The 17,711-nt window shown below is 41.1% G+C and overlaps 2 long non-coding RNA genes across 2 annotated transcripts; one reads left to right on the top strand and one right to left on the bottom strand.

Annotated features, from left to right (window-relative positions):
* Positions 1-346: 346 nt before the first annotated feature.
* Positions 347-11,692, bottom strand: LOC135508514 (uncharacterized). Its single transcript, XR_010450806.1, has 3 exons — positions 11,607-11,692; positions 9,839-9,944; positions 347-878 (listed from the first exon to the last, which is right to left on the bottom strand). It is a non-coding gene; the product is annotated as an uncharacterized LOC135508514 (long non-coding RNA).
* On the top strand, positions 873-4,254 carry LOC135508513 (uncharacterized). Its single transcript, XR_010450805.1, has 3 exons — positions 873-2,370; positions 2,541-2,634; positions 3,373-4,254. It is a non-coding gene; the product is annotated as an uncharacterized LOC135508513 (long non-coding RNA).
* Positions 11,693-17,711: the final 6,019 nt, after the last annotated feature.

The raw sequence follows: 17,711 nt of genomic DNA on the forward strand, positions 1-17,711 counted from the left end.
ACAGTCTCCACTGATGAAGCAGCGATGCTTGACCGGGATAATGGACCTACTGAGATCTGCATAAAGGAGGAGGAGTCAGATCTTCACTCTGAGGTCAAACGGGTTTATTTCTGCAAAGACCAAGATACCGTCAGAACATCTGAAGAGCATTTGATCAAAGATGGTTCATGGCATGAATCAACACCCAGTAATATTCCGACTGGAAATGTATTCAGCCTTCCACAGTCACCACTACCAGCAGCAGAAAGTGGTCCTTTCGGAAGTTAAACCCAGCCAACTTCGCAGATATAACCAGACGGTCCAATGCAGAATCACTCGAGACAAAATACCATAAACTTGACAGAAGTAACCAGGGGAAAAAGGGATTTTAATGAGGATAAATACATGTTTATAGCCAAGAAGGAAAAGAAAGTTGTCAGACAAGTAGAACCTCATTGAGATGAGATGGATCTGCCAGGGAAAAGAAAAGCACTTCCTTTACTTCCTGACTGAGATCTCAGGGGGGGGGTACAAGATGGAAAGAAAAGTCTGATCTGCTCGCTGTGAAACACCAGTTTCTCATTTGCCTGAATGAGGATGGACAGGATGGAGTTTTAGTCTGGACAGGATGGAGCCTCAGTCTGGACAGGATGGAGCCTCAGTCTGGACAGGATGGAGCCTCAGTCTGGACAGGATGGAGCCTCAGTCTGGACAGGATGGAGCTTCAGTCTGGACAGGATGGAGCCTCAGTCTGGACAGGATGGAGCCTCAGTCTGGACAGGATGGAGCCTCAGTCTGGACAGGATGGAGCCTCAGTCTGGACAGGATGGAGCCTCAGTCTGGACAGGATGGAGCCTCAGTCTGGACAGGATGGAGCCTCAGTCTGGACAGGATGGAGCCTAACTGTGGAAAAACAGAAACTGACTGAAACACACAATACAATGACAAATCAATGACCAGATTGGCAACCAGGTCCAGCTACTCAGCATCACTCTGACTATTTGTGCTGGTTGGCTTCTGTCTCAGCTGAAGGGAGGACATTGTGTTTTAAAGTATTTTCTTTCTGGCCTGAAGTAGGTCTACTTGCTTAATACACACAGACTTTCATATAGGTAAAGCAAAGCCATGCTGTGACTTAACTCTACCTTCATATATTGGGCTGCCTTTATCACAATAGTTTCACAGTATAAAAACGTGTGTTTTCAAATGACTGTATGCTACATTGATCTTTGGATCATAGTTGGAATGCGAAAGGTTCCTAATGTTAGTTTTAGGTCTCCCTGAAGTCTGTAGACTTCCACTCTATTAGTCACCCTAGAACACAGTCAACGAGCCTAACGGAGATGTGTATTCATTAGGGATATACTGTAGCTAAATGTTTAATGGAGGGCTACGCGAGCGTTTCTTGGACCAATTCAGAAATTGGTACACAAGGAGGAGGAGCACTAGTCTTTTTAGGATTAAGTGAACATAGGGAGACTTTGTATTAAGGGTTGAGTCTTTGAATCGTGGGTTTGTGCAGATTCCCTTGGCCTTCCTTCCTGTTTAACTTTTGATGTCTGGTCTTGCTGTAGAGACTGAATACAGCAGGATTATTGCTGGACTTTTTTTGTTTTCTTTACTATTTTACGACGTATTCATTGACGAAACGAACTCCACTACAAATACAAGCCTCTATAGAAGAAGCTCTGATCCTTTTTTTGTTAGAAATAAAAAGACAAAGATGTTTTATTTTCTAAGAGTATGTAGTAGTAGCATTAGTGAAATAACCTACTATGATGGATCATATTTTTATTTTTTTATCAGTGGGCTATTTTTTATTTTATTTTCCTTTTTTTGTGGAAAGATTTAGAGACTGTATCCAGACCTGCCTTACTGTTACCAATATGTTCCTTTTTTTGTGGAAAGATTTAGAGACTGTATCCAGACCTGCCTTACTGTTACCAATATGTTCCTTTTTTTGTGGAAAGATTTAGAGACTGTATCCAGACCTGCCTTACTGTTACCAATATGTTCCTTTTTTTGTGGAAAGATTTAGAAACTGCATCCAGACCTGCCTTACTGTTACCAACATGTTCCTTTTTTTGTGGAAAGATTTAGAGACTGTATCCAGACCTGCCTTACTGTTACCAACATGTTCCTTTTTTGAACAGGGAGTTATTCTTCCGTATTTTTAAAAAATTTTTAAGGATACTTCCACTGACATTCTTAGAGCTGTCATATTATTGGGAGGAACTGCAATTCGATCGGAATAGTTTTTCTGTTTTTGTCCTCTGTTTTGTGAGTGACCCTCTCACTCAGTCAACTCGTCTCAGTGCACAAGTCTCCCCTTCACCGCGTATGAATCAGAATCCGTAGCTAGTCGTGACACGTGAGCCTCTGGATGAAAAGGTATGCAAAGTAATTTGTTTTTTATGGGGGGGGGGGTTAAATTCTGTTAACATTTTAAGAATTCATAGAATCTGACTGGTGCCAATAGCATTCAGGTCAACACTTAAAGGAATGTGAATTAGCTGTAATTGCTTGGTCTGATATCTTCATAGATGTGTTTGTGTTTCCAGCAGAGTATCCCTAAAGCAGCGTGGTCCTATCAGCCCCTCATGTTGGACTAAACACTTTCAACTCTACACAAGTGAAAACCCCAAATCCCTAAAGGTGTGTTAAATCCCTAAATATTATTTTTAAGAATCAGAATTTGTTTTGTACAATTTTGCAGCCTTGAGACAGGCAGCCCAATTCTGAATTTGTTTTCTTCGGTAATTGGTGTCTTGACCAATCAAATCAGCTTTGAAAAAGATCTGATGTGATTGGTCAAAATGTAAATTAATGGAACATTCATCAGAATTGGGCTGCCTGCCTCAAAGCAAACATTGTGGCTTAGAAGAATAGGTTATTGGGGATGTCAATGTTATCCAATTATTATACTGTATGTGGAGTGGACATCACTGTGATTAACACTGGAACTAAACACTGTGATTAACACTGGAACTAAACACTGTGATTAACACGAACTAAACACTGTGATTTACACTGGAACTAAACACTGTGATTTACACTGGAACTAAACACTGTGATTAACACTGGAACTAAACACTGTGATTAGCACTGGCACTAAACACTGTGATTAACACTGGCACTAATCACGAAGTGTAGCCTAGTGGTTAGAGTGTTGGACTAGTAACTGAAAGGTTGCAAGTTCAAATCCCCGAGCTGACAAGGTACAAAATCTGTCGTTCTGCCCCTGAACAGGCAGTTAACCAACTGTTCCTAGGCCGTCATTGAAAATAAGCATTTGTTCTTCACTGACTTGCCTAGTTATATAAAGGTAAAAAATAAATATATATATAATATTTAACCACCTACGGAAAGTTGATTGCATCATTTCATTCACAGATCCTCTATTTGCTATACTAGAGGGACATGAAGTCTGACTCCTTCCTCAACATGTGGACCTGCCCTGAGGATGTTGGACACCACTGTTACACCTTCAGCCTTGTTGATTTCCTGTCAGACTGGTTGTTTTTCAACTCCATTCCACGGACGGACTGACCTGAACTTTTACCAGAACAGGAACACAATGATCAACAGACTCCCTCCTCACCAGTGGGACTGACTACTCAGACTGGTTGTCTTTGAACTCAACAGGAACACAATGATCAACAGACTCTCTCCTCACCAGTGGACTGACTACTCAGACTGGTTGTCTTTGAACTCAACAGGAACACAATGATCAACAGACTCTCTCCTCACCAGTGGACTGACTACTCAGACTGGTTGTCTTTGAACTCAACAGGAACACAATGATCAACAGACTCCCTCCTCACCAGTGGGACTGACTACTCAGACTGGTTGTGAGGTCATAACCAGTCCACTGAGTCCACTGAGTCCACTGAGATGAATGTAGATGTCGACACCCTGGCCAATATATAAAAGGCTTTGGAGAGGGACCACGCTTTCAGGAGAAGGATAACTGACATTTACTCCTGAGGTGTCTGACTTGTTGCACCCTAGACACTGTGATTATTATTATTTGACCCTGCTGACCGTCCCCTCGCCCATACCCGGGCACGAACCAGGGACCCTCTGCACACATCAACAACAGTCACCCCTCGAAGCATCGTTACCCATCGCTCCACAAAAGCCGTGGCTCTATGTAAAATAAATCCCTGATTGTATTAAATAATGTATTACATTCCCTTCATTACATTTCCTGTACACATCACGTTTTGGAAATACAATGGTCATTAAAAAATAAAATTAAAAAATCTGCATTTACACTGTTTGGCATTTTTGTGGTGGAGTTTTTTTTTGTGCATCTTAAGAGTGGAAACCCTATGTGATTCGCTCTTTCAACATTTCATTGAGCCTATCAGTGGGTATGTTTTGTCACTTTGCTTTGTTACACCACGATCGTTTGAGTTTTATGTTGATTCTAGTCTGGCAACAGGTTCTCCGGTTTGAATCAAATGAGATCTCCTTGGGCCAGATTCTCAGACGTAGATAAATCCTAAAAAATTACGTTCAATGGAGATTCCCCGTTGTGAAGTGTTGTTTTACAGGCCTGCTACACTGGACAGTCATTAGTGCAGGGCATTAGAGGCTCTTGTTTATGATCAATGAAACCCAGCCATGGTGTGTGGAGGTCCCTCAGGGTTGGGCTGAATTGGAATTGAACCCAGCCATGATGTGTGTAGGTCCCTCAGGGTTGGGCTGAATTTGAATTGAACCCAGCCATGGTGTGTGTAGGTCCCTCAGGGTTGGGCTGAATTTGAATTGAACCCAGCCATGGTGTGTGTAGGTCCCTCAGGGTTGGGCTGAATTTGAATTGAAGGCAGTCAATTCAGGAAGTTATCACAAATTACTATTACTATATTAATTGGAGAGAATTTTTTTTATTTTCAATACTTAACTGAAAAGTAGAAGCTATTTATTTAAAAGTTTTTTTTCAATTTAAGACTTGTTTTATTCAAATAATTTCCTGAATTGACTGATTTTAATTTGAATTGAGACCAAACCTGGTGACCAGCGTGACATAACTGGTTCTATTTCCAAGGATTCGTTGCGCAGCTCATACCCAGGAACACTTGGCAGTGTGTTTTCTGCTTATGCCAACAAAAAAACGTTAAACTATATTTACATGACTCCTGCAGGAACATCTTTGCGGTTAACGAGAGCAAACCCAGTAATAACGTCATTCAGCAGTAACTTCAAAACACCGCTATCACTCGATCCTTGTTGGAAATGTTTTGAGGTGAGCCTCCAGAGTGTCGCAGCGGTCTCATGCCCCGTGTACATTTATTCCCAGGCTGTGACACAACCGGCCGTGGCCGGGAGTCCCATAGGACGGCGCACAATTGGCCCAGCGTCGTCCGGGTTTGGTCAGTGGGGCTTTAATTGGCTCATCGCGCTTGTGGCAGGCCGGGTGCCTGCGGGCTGAGCCGGTCACCAGTTGAACGGTGTTTCCTCCGACACATTGGTGCGGCTGGCTTCTGGGTTAAGCGGGCGGGTGTTAAGGAGAGCGGTAAGATGGATCATGTTTCGGAGGACGCATGACTTCGCCTCTCCCGAGCCCGTTTGGAAGTTGCAGTGATGTGACAAAATCGAAAAAGGGGGTAAAATACAACAACAAAAAATATTTGGGGTGTAGGTTTTTCAGTCTAAGTGACTTGTCCAACAAATTGCTGCAATGGAACAATTCACACTCCAACTTTAACATATCGTCTGTCCAGAAGACGGCAGCAGAGATCACTTTTATATAAAGAAAAAGAACCAACGGTCACCACCAGGTGGCGACACAACCATTATCTAATTCACTAATGCGACGCTCAGTTCAGACAAAATAAATTGGTCCAGACGTTGCTGGAATAATCATTGACTGTCTTGTACCAACATCGTTTGCCCAAAAGATATTGTAATGACCTGACTAGATCATAAATGAACAATTGTCCAGACAGAGGCTTGAGTTTGCGAATTGACGGTTTATTAAACCAACTTTACACAGGCTACTGTTTGGGCCGTAGCACACGCCAAAAAGATAACAGATAACCCACAAGCCAATCGTGACCTTCTCTTGGGAAGCCCAGACGTAAGAGAGAGAGAACAAAGGCTGAACCTGGACTTAACTTCCAATGCTCCACCCCCCTGCCCAACCCCCCTCCACGCCACTCCGCCAACCACCAGGATGCCCGGCATCAGAACATTCCAGGCATTCCCGTGTTTGGCAGATAGCAGGTTGATTGACATGTCGGACCCCGCGAACACCGGGTACTGGTCAGTACAACACAATCACCTCCTAGCCTAACACATAACACACAGCTGTCTGTGCGGGTCGCTACACAATCAATACATTCACCTGGGAGTTGGTCAATTAAATATATCTCAATTGTACATGAGAAATTCAGAGTTTCCGCACTTCTGACCTCCTCCAATGGGTTTCGAGAAGGACGCGAGAAGTCAATGAATGCAATTGAGATTCTCCCACTGACCCACACCCAAGCTAAGTCATACTATCTTTTGGCCACACGATGGTGGTACAAGATTGTCAATGGTTTTCTCCAGCAACGTCTGAGCCATTTTATGTTGTCTGAACTGAGGGTTGCAAAATTCCCGCTAACTTTCCCAAAATTCCCAGAACTCCTGATTGGAAGATTTCCTTCTTACTCCCGATTTCAAATATACTTATGTAAATGTGATCTTGCGAATATTTCTAAAAATGTGTTTTTGCTCTGTCATTATGGGGTATTTTGTTTAGATTGATGATGGAAAAATACTATTGAATCCATTTTAGAATTAGGCTGTAAGGTAACAAAATCAAGGGGTCTGAATCCTTTCTGAAGCCACTGTAGATGTGTTCCTGTCGCTCCTTGTTGATGTAAAATAAACATACTAAAAGTTAGGAGATATCTAATCAATGGAAGATGGAATTAAAATTATGTCATTAAAAGTTAGGCTATAACGACCAAGTGCCAACAGGTATACTGCGACTTGATATTCTGAATGGAGTGATTGTTATCTGTAGGATTTGAAAGTGCAGTGCTCTGCAGACTTAATTAGCCTAGCTAGCTAAAGTTATTTAGCTTAACTAGCTTCTCCTCAGGTCCGTTCGGAACAGATCTCATATATTTTAATCATATCTGTTCCGCGTGGGAAAGCCCCAGGTCCGTTCGGAACAGGTCCAACTTTTTTACACCCATGAAGACCCCAAGCGTGTGTGCGCGTGCACGAGAAACATTTATGGGTCTAACCAGAGAATTGTATATAAAATCCCAATTAATTTAATATAATTTCTGTAGGACCTAGTAAAAATTGTTCATATAACTTTATCATGCCTTTTTAATGTGGCATAAATACAACCAGTCATGATGTTTTCATCTGATTGGTCAACCATTCAAAAGGTGATCCGGTTGGCTTCCCGGACACATTTGTCCAATCACAGAATCATTCCATCATCCAAATCCGGCTTTAAACTTCTTCACAACAGTATCTCGGACCTGCCTGGTGTGTTCCTTGTTCTTCATGATGCTCTCTGCTCTTTTAACGGACCTCTGAGACTATCACAGTGCAGGTGCATTTATACGGAGACTTGATTACACACAGGTGGATTGTATTTATCATCATTAGTCATTTAGGTCAACATTGGATCATTCAGAGATCCTCACTGAACTTCTGGAGAGAGTTTGCTGCACTGAAAGTAAAGGGGCTGAATAATTTTGCACGCCCAATTTTTCAATTTTTGATTTGTTAAAAAAAGTTTGAAATATCCAATAAATGTCATTCCACTTCATGATTGTGTCCCACTTGTTTTTGATTCTTCACAAAAAAATACAGGTTTATATCTTTATGTTTGAAGCCTGAAATGTGGCAAAAGGTCGCAAAGTTCAAGGGGGCCGAATACTTTCGCAAGGCACTGTATATACTGTACTCTATATCATCTACTGCATCCTTATGTAATACATGTATCACTAGCCACTTAAACTATACCACTTTGTTTATATACTCATCTCATATGTATATACTGTACTCGATACCATCTACTGTATCTTGCCTATGCTGCTCTGTACCATCACTCATTCATATATCTTTATGTACATATTCTTTATCCCCTTACACTTGTGTATAAGACAGTAGTTTTGGAATTGTTAGTTAGATTACTTGTTGGTTATTACTGCATTGTCGGAACTAGAAGCACAAGCATTTCGCTACACTCGCATTAACATCAGCTAACCATGTGAATGTGACAAATAAAATTTGATTTGATTTGATCTTCTTTAAGAAATACACCATGCTCAACCATACGATCTACAAGACAGTCTTCATTAAAAGTACACCATGCTCAACCATACGATCTACAAGACCCTCTTCTTTAAGAAGTACACCATGCTCAACCATACGATCTACAAGACACTCTTCTTTAAGAAATACACCATGCTAAACCATACGATCTACAAGACACTCTTCTTTAAGAAGTACACCATGCTCAACCATACGATCTACAAGACACTCTTCTTTAAGAAGTACACCATGCTAAACCATACGATCTACAAGACACTCTTCTTTAAGAAGTACACCATGCTCAACCATACGATCTACAAGACACTCTTCTTTAAGAAGTACACCATGCTAAACCATACGATCTACAAGACACTCTTCTTTAAGAAATACACCATGCTTAACCATACGATCTACAAGACACTCTTCTTTAAGAAATACACCATGCTAAACCATACGATCTACAAGACACTCTTCTTTAAGAAATACACCATGCTAAACCATACGATCTACAAGACTCTCTTCTTTAAGAAGTACACCATGCTAAACCATACGATCTACAAGACACTCTTCTTTAAGAAGTACACCATGCTAAACCATACGATCTACAAGACCAAGAAAAATAAATGTAAAGGAAAAAGCAGGATCTTAACTCTACACAACACTCACTCATACAATTCCCAGCATGCACCAAACACTCTCAGCATGCAGAGAGAGATTGTCCAGACAGACTGTTTTAACACTGTTAATTTGACCACCAGAGAAGAGAAAGAAAAGTGTTATGAGCTGAACAATATGCCAGTGAAAAGGAGGACAGTACCAGGTGACCCAGTTGGGGTTTGTGAATATTATGATTTCCCAATTCAGCCAATTCAGTTGCAGTAATTCGGTTACAGATTTCTTGGTAATTCCACTAGCATTTTGGTAACGGAATTACGAGTTTTAATCACTTAATAATTCACCCAAAAAACATACATCAGAAAAATCACTAGAACTAATTGTTAGCTCCACCATTACTTCTGTGACCTTTCATTATCCCCCTCCTCACAAAGACAAATGTGAAAATATCTAGAAGTTATGTGGGGTTTAAGTAACGGAATTACAAGGCACAAGGTAATATTTCTGAAACTTAAAGAAGGTTAATGATTTCTCCAAACCCAAATGTAAGTGTTGATAATAGTAGTCAGGGGTCTTTATGTCTACATGATTCTGTTTTTATGTAGTTCTGATATTGGACATTTTAAGACTTTTTCTGGCAATGTTTTCTATGATCTCTTTTACATCTGTTGACCCAGAAATCAAAGCCTTCACTGGTTCAAAAACATATCTAGAATTACATTTACCAAAAATATACACTCTTAGATTTCATTTGACACCCAATTACACATGCTCCTATGAACGATGCATTGGTGCTCAAATCAAATCAAATTTTACTCGTCACAACACATGGTTAGAAAATGTTATTGTGACTGTAGCGAAATGCTTGTGCTTCTAGTTCCGACAGTGCAGCAATATCTAACAAGTAATATCTAACAATTTCACAACCAATACATAATAGACAATCTTTTTACATGGAAATGCCCTACTGTACCTCTAGAGATACTATCCATCCCCAAGTAGTAATAAAGTGGTCGGGCTGGTTGCTACTGGCCTCTCCAGCTTCAGGCTGAATCACACCCATGATGAGAGGAGGTTTACTGGACACACAGGGAGAAACTACAGTCTGAATCACACCCATGATGAGAGGAGGTTTACTGGACACACAGGGAGAAACTACAGTCTGAATCACACCCATGATGAGAGGAGGTTTACTGGACACACAGGGAGAAACTACAGTCTGAATCACACCCATGATGAGAGGAGGTTTACTGGACACACAGGGAGAACCTACAGTCTGAATCACACCCATGATGAGAGGAGGTTTACTGGACACACAGGGAGAAACTACAGTCTGAATCACACCCATGATGAGAGGAGGTTTACTGGACACACAGGGAGAAACTACAGTCTGAATCACACCCATGACGAGAGGAGGTTTACTGGACACACAGGGAGAAACTACAGTCTGAATCACACCCATGATGAGAGGAGGTTTACTGGACACACAGGGAGAAACTACAGTCTGAATCACACCCATGATGAGAGGAGGTTTACTGGACACACAGGGAGAAACTACAGTCTGAATCACACCCATGATGAGACTACCTTTAAGGCATAAGGGTTTGGTTAAGGTTAGGGTTAAGGTTAGGGTTAGGGTTAAGTTTAGGGTTAATGTTAGGGTTAAGGTTAGGGTTAAGGTTAGGGTTAAGGTTAGGGTTAATGTTAGGGTTAAGGTTAGGGTTAAGGTTAGGGTTAAGGTTAGGGTTAAGGTTAGGGTTAAGGTTAGGGTTAAGGTTAGGGTTAAGGTTAGGGTTAATGTTAGGGTTAAGGTTAGGGTTAAGGTTAGGGTTAAGGTTAGGGTTAAGGTTAGGGTTAAGGTTAGGGTTAAGGTTAGGGTTAAGGTTAGGGTTAATGTTAGGGTTAAGGTTAGGGTTAAGGTTAGGGTTAAGGTTAGGGTTAAGGTTAGGGTTAAGGTTAGGGTTAAGGTTAGGGTTAAGGTTAGGGTTAAGGTTAGGGTTAAGGTTAGGGTTAAGGTTAGGGTTAAGGTTAGGGTTAAGGTTAGGGTTAATGTTAGGGTTAAGGTTAGGGTTAAGGTTAGGGTTAAGGTTAGGGTTAAGGTTAGGGTCAGTTTTAGGTTTTGGTCAGATGGGCTGTCAATGGGATGTTGGTCAGAAAAGTCCATGTAGTCTTTCCCTTCTCAAACCTGTCCTCCCCCTAACCAGCTCATATCATGTATTCCACCACCAGCACACCTGATTCACTAATCAGAGGTTTGGGTGATTAGTTGACCAGTGGTACAAAGTGGACTGGATCTAGGTGAACTATGTGGAGAGTCTTCCAGGGACAGTACAGTACAGACGGAGAAGCTAACAACAGTGTAGTTTACTCAACTCATTCAAACTATCATGAATATTGTTTAGAGAGAAGATCTGCACAAGGGCATAAAGTTTAAGATTTAGCAAGAAAGGACAATATGCAAGGTAGCCAAAGTGGAATCAAAAGTCATAGGCCTAATCATCAATCAAATATGAAATATAAAACCCAAATATAATCTACATATAAAGACAACATGTCATCTACATGTGTTATAGAATAGCTCCCTTCTCACATCCCAGGTCATGTTTGGACTGGAACGGGAGAACTCAACGTGCTATGCGCATCTCCCCAATAGCCTACAGACAACTTTCCTGAGTGCAATGTCATTAATGTGACCGATATGTACAGTATAATAAGCATAGTGAAGAAGGAAGAGATCCCACCTCTGACGCACAGCAGAGACATCGCTGCTGAGATTTCCCTTGGAGCAAGAGTCCCTCAAGAATTTAAAAACAGTCATTGCGTTTCAATGAATGTCCTCCCCAAACGCTTTTGCATCGTGAACTATCCTCCCAGTCCCTTGGGAGTTCAGCGGATGGATGATGCGCCGCTGCCATTTACTTGGATGAGAAGTTGGACGAACGCTCCTCCAGCTCACGATACGAAATGGTGGAGAACTGCAGTGTGGTGATGTGTCGTTCACGAACGAACGGCTCTTTCTGAACGGATCTTTTTGTTGAACCTCGGGAACCGAATTGCATCGGTGAAAGAGCCATTCACCCGGCTCTATGATTTGCAAACTGCTACTACTGTTTGTTGAGCTCAGAACAACGTTTTTCTGTAGATAAATTACAACATCATTATCTAAAGGGGTGAATCCTCACTGCAGAAATTACAAATAGTGGGGAAAGAGTTGTGATTGTATGTTTGTTTGTACAGTTATGGCTGTAATGTTATTATTTTGTGTTCTCACTAAACACCCACATTTGTATTTGTGTGGGAAATGTGTGTAGGCTATGTTTGCTGTTTGTATTTCATTGAACTTTAGGCCCATACAAAGACAAATCACACAACATAGAATTCCAAATAACCTTAGGCAAAAATACACGAAATAAAAGTCAAGTGAAAATAGTTATAAATGTCTTTATCAATTATGAGTAGCGAAACGATATGACTTTTGGACACTGATGCGCAGGAGAACCCCTAGCTGTCAATCAAGCAGGCGCGGTGAACGGATTATGACCATCAAGCGTTCCAAATGACGCAACAATACAGTTCTAGAACAGAGAAAGTTAATGCGAAGATAGTATTCGGTTCCACACTAAAACTGCGCTTTGACACGTGTGATTTGAGGTGAGTCAAATATTTACAGAAGTTTACAATACATTAACCATCCGCTAGCCTACTTAGCCAATAATTCTGTCATGGTAAGATAACACACGTGAAGGTGAACGTTAATGTATTTTAAATATTTTTTATTTCTGACATTATATAGCTAGCCTTATAAAATGCAATGATTTATTATAGCTTTGTTATTTCTGTTGCTATCAATCACTCCATCTGTATCTACTCTTCTGTCTGTCGGACTATCTGAATTGTCTGTGTACTGTCGAGTCAGAAAGGTTCTTTCACATAGGCTCATATTCACAAATTCTCATAGAAGGAGTGCTGATCAATAATCAGTTTGGTCTTTTAAATTAAACTGAATACGTTTTGATGGACAGGAGGCGACCTGATCCTAGATCAGCACTCCTATCCTGAAACACTTTGTGGACACAATCCAGGTGTACTGTGATTATGAAGTTGTGATGAGGTATTATTATATTAGTTGTGCTGATGCATGATGGGTTGTAGGCTAGAGCTTGAGGACTCAACTCTGAAGACTGTTTCACTGACCTGGTGAGTAAATGTTGTGTACAATGGCACCATCTAGTGACAGAAACATAGAAACACACATTGTTGCTGAACGAAGGCATCTCTTTATTTTCCAGAAATAAAACTTGTAGACCTTTCCTGCAGCCTCTGAGGAGATGGACAGCTCTTCTTCTTCTGGACGATCTCCGTCTCCTACTGGGACTGTCTTCTTACCCCCTCCTATCATGTGGAACAGTCTGTAAGTCATTCATCACATAACCTAGCTGTGGTCCAGGGCATTATGTGTGGCTTGCTGAAGGAAGGCTCAGTGTCTGCAAGCTGTACGTAACGCCCTGGACCAGAGTGACACATGACCCACCTCTGGCCATCATGGACAGTCAACTCATCACATTCACCTACTGTAAGTCACAGTTGTGTGATTTGTGTTATTAAAGACAGTTAAATTGAGCAGAAGTTGAATTATTATTGTAATATTGTAGTAAATTGTCTGAGTTCACTTCCTAAATAATGTGTTGACATTCCTTTGCTCCCAGCTACCAGCAGGCAGAGATGGAGGTTCACTTCCTGAGAGAAGAGAAGAAGACCTGTACAGAGAAGGAAGCCCACATGCTTGAGTTGAGGGGGAAGGATCGAACGATCCGAAACCAGAAAAAGGAGATGGACAGACTTCAAGTGTGCCTCTGGGAGGAGGAAAAGAAGAGGAATGGTGGAAAGGAGAAGGACATTGAACAATTACAGTCTGAGACAGACCATCTCCGAGCCCTTTTACAAGATGAAAGGAGGAGAAGAAGAGTAGAAAGGGGTATCATGAAAGAGTGGAAGGCTGAGATCCTGAGACTGAGGGAGGCAGAGAGCCAGAGGGAGGCAGAGAGCCAGAGAGAGGCAGAGAGCCAGAGGGAGCAGAGAGACAGAGGGAGGCAGAGAGCCAGAGGGAGCAGAGAGACAGAGAGGCAGAGAGCCAGAAGCAGAGAGCCAGAGGGAAGCAGAGAGACAGAGGGAGGCAGAGAGACAGAGGATGCAGAGAGACAGAGGGAAGCAGAGAGACAGAGGGAGGCAGAGAGACAGTGGGAGGGAGAGAGACAGAGGGAGGCAGAGAGACAGAGGGAGGCAGAGAGACAGAGGGAGGCAGAGAGACAGAGGGAAGGATAAGAGGGAGGCAAAGAGAAAATGCAAAGGAAAATGCAGGAGATCCACAGACTCAAACAACTGCTGGATCTACTGATGGTGGACCTACAACTGGCCCACGTAAGACATGTCATTGTTATTATTAAAAGGCAGTGTATATTCACCCAGCTGAAAATGAATAGTGGCAGACAGTGGTACGCTAACCCAATGTTAACTTGTATTCCTTTCCTTAACCCTTACCTTAACCTCACTGAAACTATACCTAACCTTTACCTTAACCCAACCCTGGGTCCTGAACCTAACCTTCATTTATCTCAACCCCTCTGCCTTTCTTCTGCCGGTTGAATATCCACTTCCTTATTAACGTCATTACTGTTGTTGTTGTTGATAACTGTATCTGTGCAGGTTGGAAATAGTTGCATTAGTGAAGCATCATCTGTAGGAGTCATTTCTACAAGCATAAACATCAGAGGCAACATTGTTGTAACATCACACAAATTGTAACAGGAATTTCTCAAACCCCAAACTGAATGGGCAAGAAGGTTGTGTGTTTGTATTTGTACACATTTTGGACATAATTGATTCCATAAAATGTCTCCATTTTTTCAAACCATGATAATACATTAATTGACAATGAATTGTCCAGATGAATTGATCAAAATGACCCTGCTATTGATGTTGTCCAGTGTTTGATTCAATTACCAAGCTCTAGGTTGTATTTCTGTGTATCATTCTCTGCAAATCCATTGAAAGTATGTCTTGGTCATAGATTATCACTAATTTTACCTTTTAAAATGAAGCAAGAGATTGAGAGATTGAGGCTATGGCAGAAAGTCATGGAGGATCAGCGACCAAGACTGGCCTGGAACAACAAACCTATTGAGACAGGAAGAGAGAGGGAAAGAGAGAGGGAAAGAGAGAGAAAAGCAGAATTGGAAAGTCAAGAAATGAAGAAGAAAGTGGAACAGGCAGAAGAAACGATAAAAGCGTTAGAACGAGAGATTGAGAGATTGAAAGAGATTGAGAAGGAAATAACATTTGAAAGAGAAAGAGACGTGCGTATTGCAGAGAATGAGAAAGACAAACTGGTTAACGAAAAGGTAAAAGAGTTAGAGAGAGAGGTTGAGAGACTGAAAGAAGAAATGACAACAAAAGAGATTCAATACAAAATCAAATTTGAAAGAGCGAAAGAAGCGTTTAGAAGACAGAATGAGAGAGTGAAACAGGTTAACCAAAATGTCCTAGTGTTAGACAGAGAGGTTGTGAGAATGAAAGAAGAGATTAGATTGAAAGACAAGACTCAACCAGAGAGAACATTTGATAGAGACAGAGAGAGAAAAAATGACTGGAGACGAAGTGAAGAGGAGATGAAAAATAGAGTGGAGAGAGAGATGGAGATGGAGACAGACCTCATCAATGACAAAAAGACGTCTGAATTGGAGGAAGTCTTCAAGAAAATCAAGGAACAGTGGATAGAATTAGAAAATATGGAAACAGACAAATATAAATGGAAACAGAACCAAATGGACACGGAGGATAAGATGGAGGGTGAGGACAACAAACAGAAAGAGGTAGAAAGAAAGAGAATGGAGAAAACACTAAAACAGAGACAACAAGAAGATGAGAAGAAGAAGGAGATGGAGAGAGAAAAAGAGAGACGCAAACAGAAGCACATAGAGATGGAAGAGGAAGAAAGAGAGAGGGAGAAAGAGAGACAGAGACAGATTGAAAGGAAGAGAATGGAGAAGAGACAGAAAATTATGGAAATAGAAGAAGAGAGACAGAGGCAGATTGAAAGAGAGAACGATGAAGAAAGATGTAAACAGAAGCAAACAGAGATGGAAGAGGAAGAAAGAAAGAGGGAGAAAGAGAGACAGAGACAGACTGAAAGGAAGAGAATGGAGAAGAGACAGAAAATTATGGAAAGAGAAGAAGAGAGACAGAGAGAGATTGAAAGAGAGATTGAAGAAGAAAGATGTAAACAGAAGCAAATAGAGATGGAAGAGGAAGAAAGAGAAAGGGAGAAAGAGAGACAGAGAGAGATCAAAAGGAAGAGAATGGAGAAGAGACAGAAAATTATGGAAATAGAAGAAGAGAGACAGAGAGAGATTGAAAGAGAGATTGAAGAAGAAAGATGTAAACAGAAGCAAATAGAGATGGAAGAGGAAGAAAGAGAGGAAAAAGAAGAGAGACAGAGGCAGATTGAAAGAGAGAACGAAGAAGAAAGATGTAAACAGAAGCAAATAGAGATGGAAGAGGAAGAAAGAGAGAGGGAGAAAGAGAGACAGAGACAGATTGAAAGGAAGAGAATGGAGAAGAGACAGAAAATTGTGGAAATAGAAGAAGAGAGACAGAGAGAGATTGAAAGAGAGATTGAAGAAGAAAGATGTAAACAGAAGCAAATAGAGATGGAAGAGGAAGAACGAGAAAGGGAGAAAGAGAGACAGAGAGAGATCAAAAGGAAGAGAATGGAGAAGAGACAGAAAATTATGGAAATAGAAGAAGAGAGACAGAGAGAGATTGAAAGAGAGATTGAAGAAGAAAGATGTAAACAGAAGCAAATAGAGATGGAAGAGGAAGAACGAGAAAGGGAGAAAGAGAGACAGAGAGAGATCAAAAGGAAGAGAATGGAGAAGAGACAGAAAATTATGGAAATAGAAGAAGAGAGACAGAGAGAGATTGAAAGAGAGATTGAAGAAGAAAGATGTAAACAGAAGCAAATAGAGATGGAAGAGGAAGAAAGAGAGAGGGAGAAAGAGAGACAGAGACAGATTGAAAGGAAGAGAATGGAGAAGAGACAGAAAATTATGGAAAGAGAAGAAGAGAGACAGAGAGAGATTGAAAGAGAGATTGAAGAAGAAAGATGTAAACAGAAGCAAATAGAGATGGAAGAGGAAGAAAGAAAGGGAGAAAGAGAGACAGAGAGAGACCAAAAGGAAGAGAATGGAGAAGAGACAGAAAATTATGGAAATAGAAGGAGAGAGACAGAGAGAGATTGAAAGAGAGATTGAAAAAGAAAGATGTAAACAGAAGCAAATAGAGATGGAAGAGGAAGAAAGAGAAAGGGAGAAAGAGAGACAGAGAGAGATGGGTGAGAAAGAGAGACGACAACAACAAGAGGAGAGAAAGATAATGTTTGAGAGAGATCAAGAAGAAGATATATGGAAACAGAAGCAAATTGACATGGAGAAGGAGGGAAGAGAGAGGGTGAACAAGAGACAGAGAGAGATAGAAGAGATACAGAGACGACAACAACAAGAGGAGAGACAGAAACAAAAAGAGAAGGAGAAAGAAAGGGAGAAAGGCAATGAGAATCAGAGAGAGATGGAATTAAAAGATCAGCAACAGAAAGAGATGGAGAGAGAAAATATGATTATGAGAGAAAGGGAGAAAGCAGGAAGAAGAAAGGAGGGGCAGAAAAATATTTTGGGGGAAGTTGAGGGACAGAATGAACTGGAGATAGAACAGGAGAGAGAGATGGAAGAAAAGCAGGAAGTGATTAAGGAAGCAGAGGAAGAGTACAGGGAAAGAGAAGAGAGAGAAAGGAA

Source organism: Oncorhynchus masou, chromosome 21, assembly GCF_036934945.1.
Source record: "Oncorhynchus masou masou isolate Uvic2021 chromosome 21, UVic_Omas_1.1, whole genome shotgun sequence".
NCBI lineage: Eukaryota > Metazoa > Chordata > Actinopteri > Salmoniformes > Salmonidae > Oncorhynchus > Oncorhynchus masou.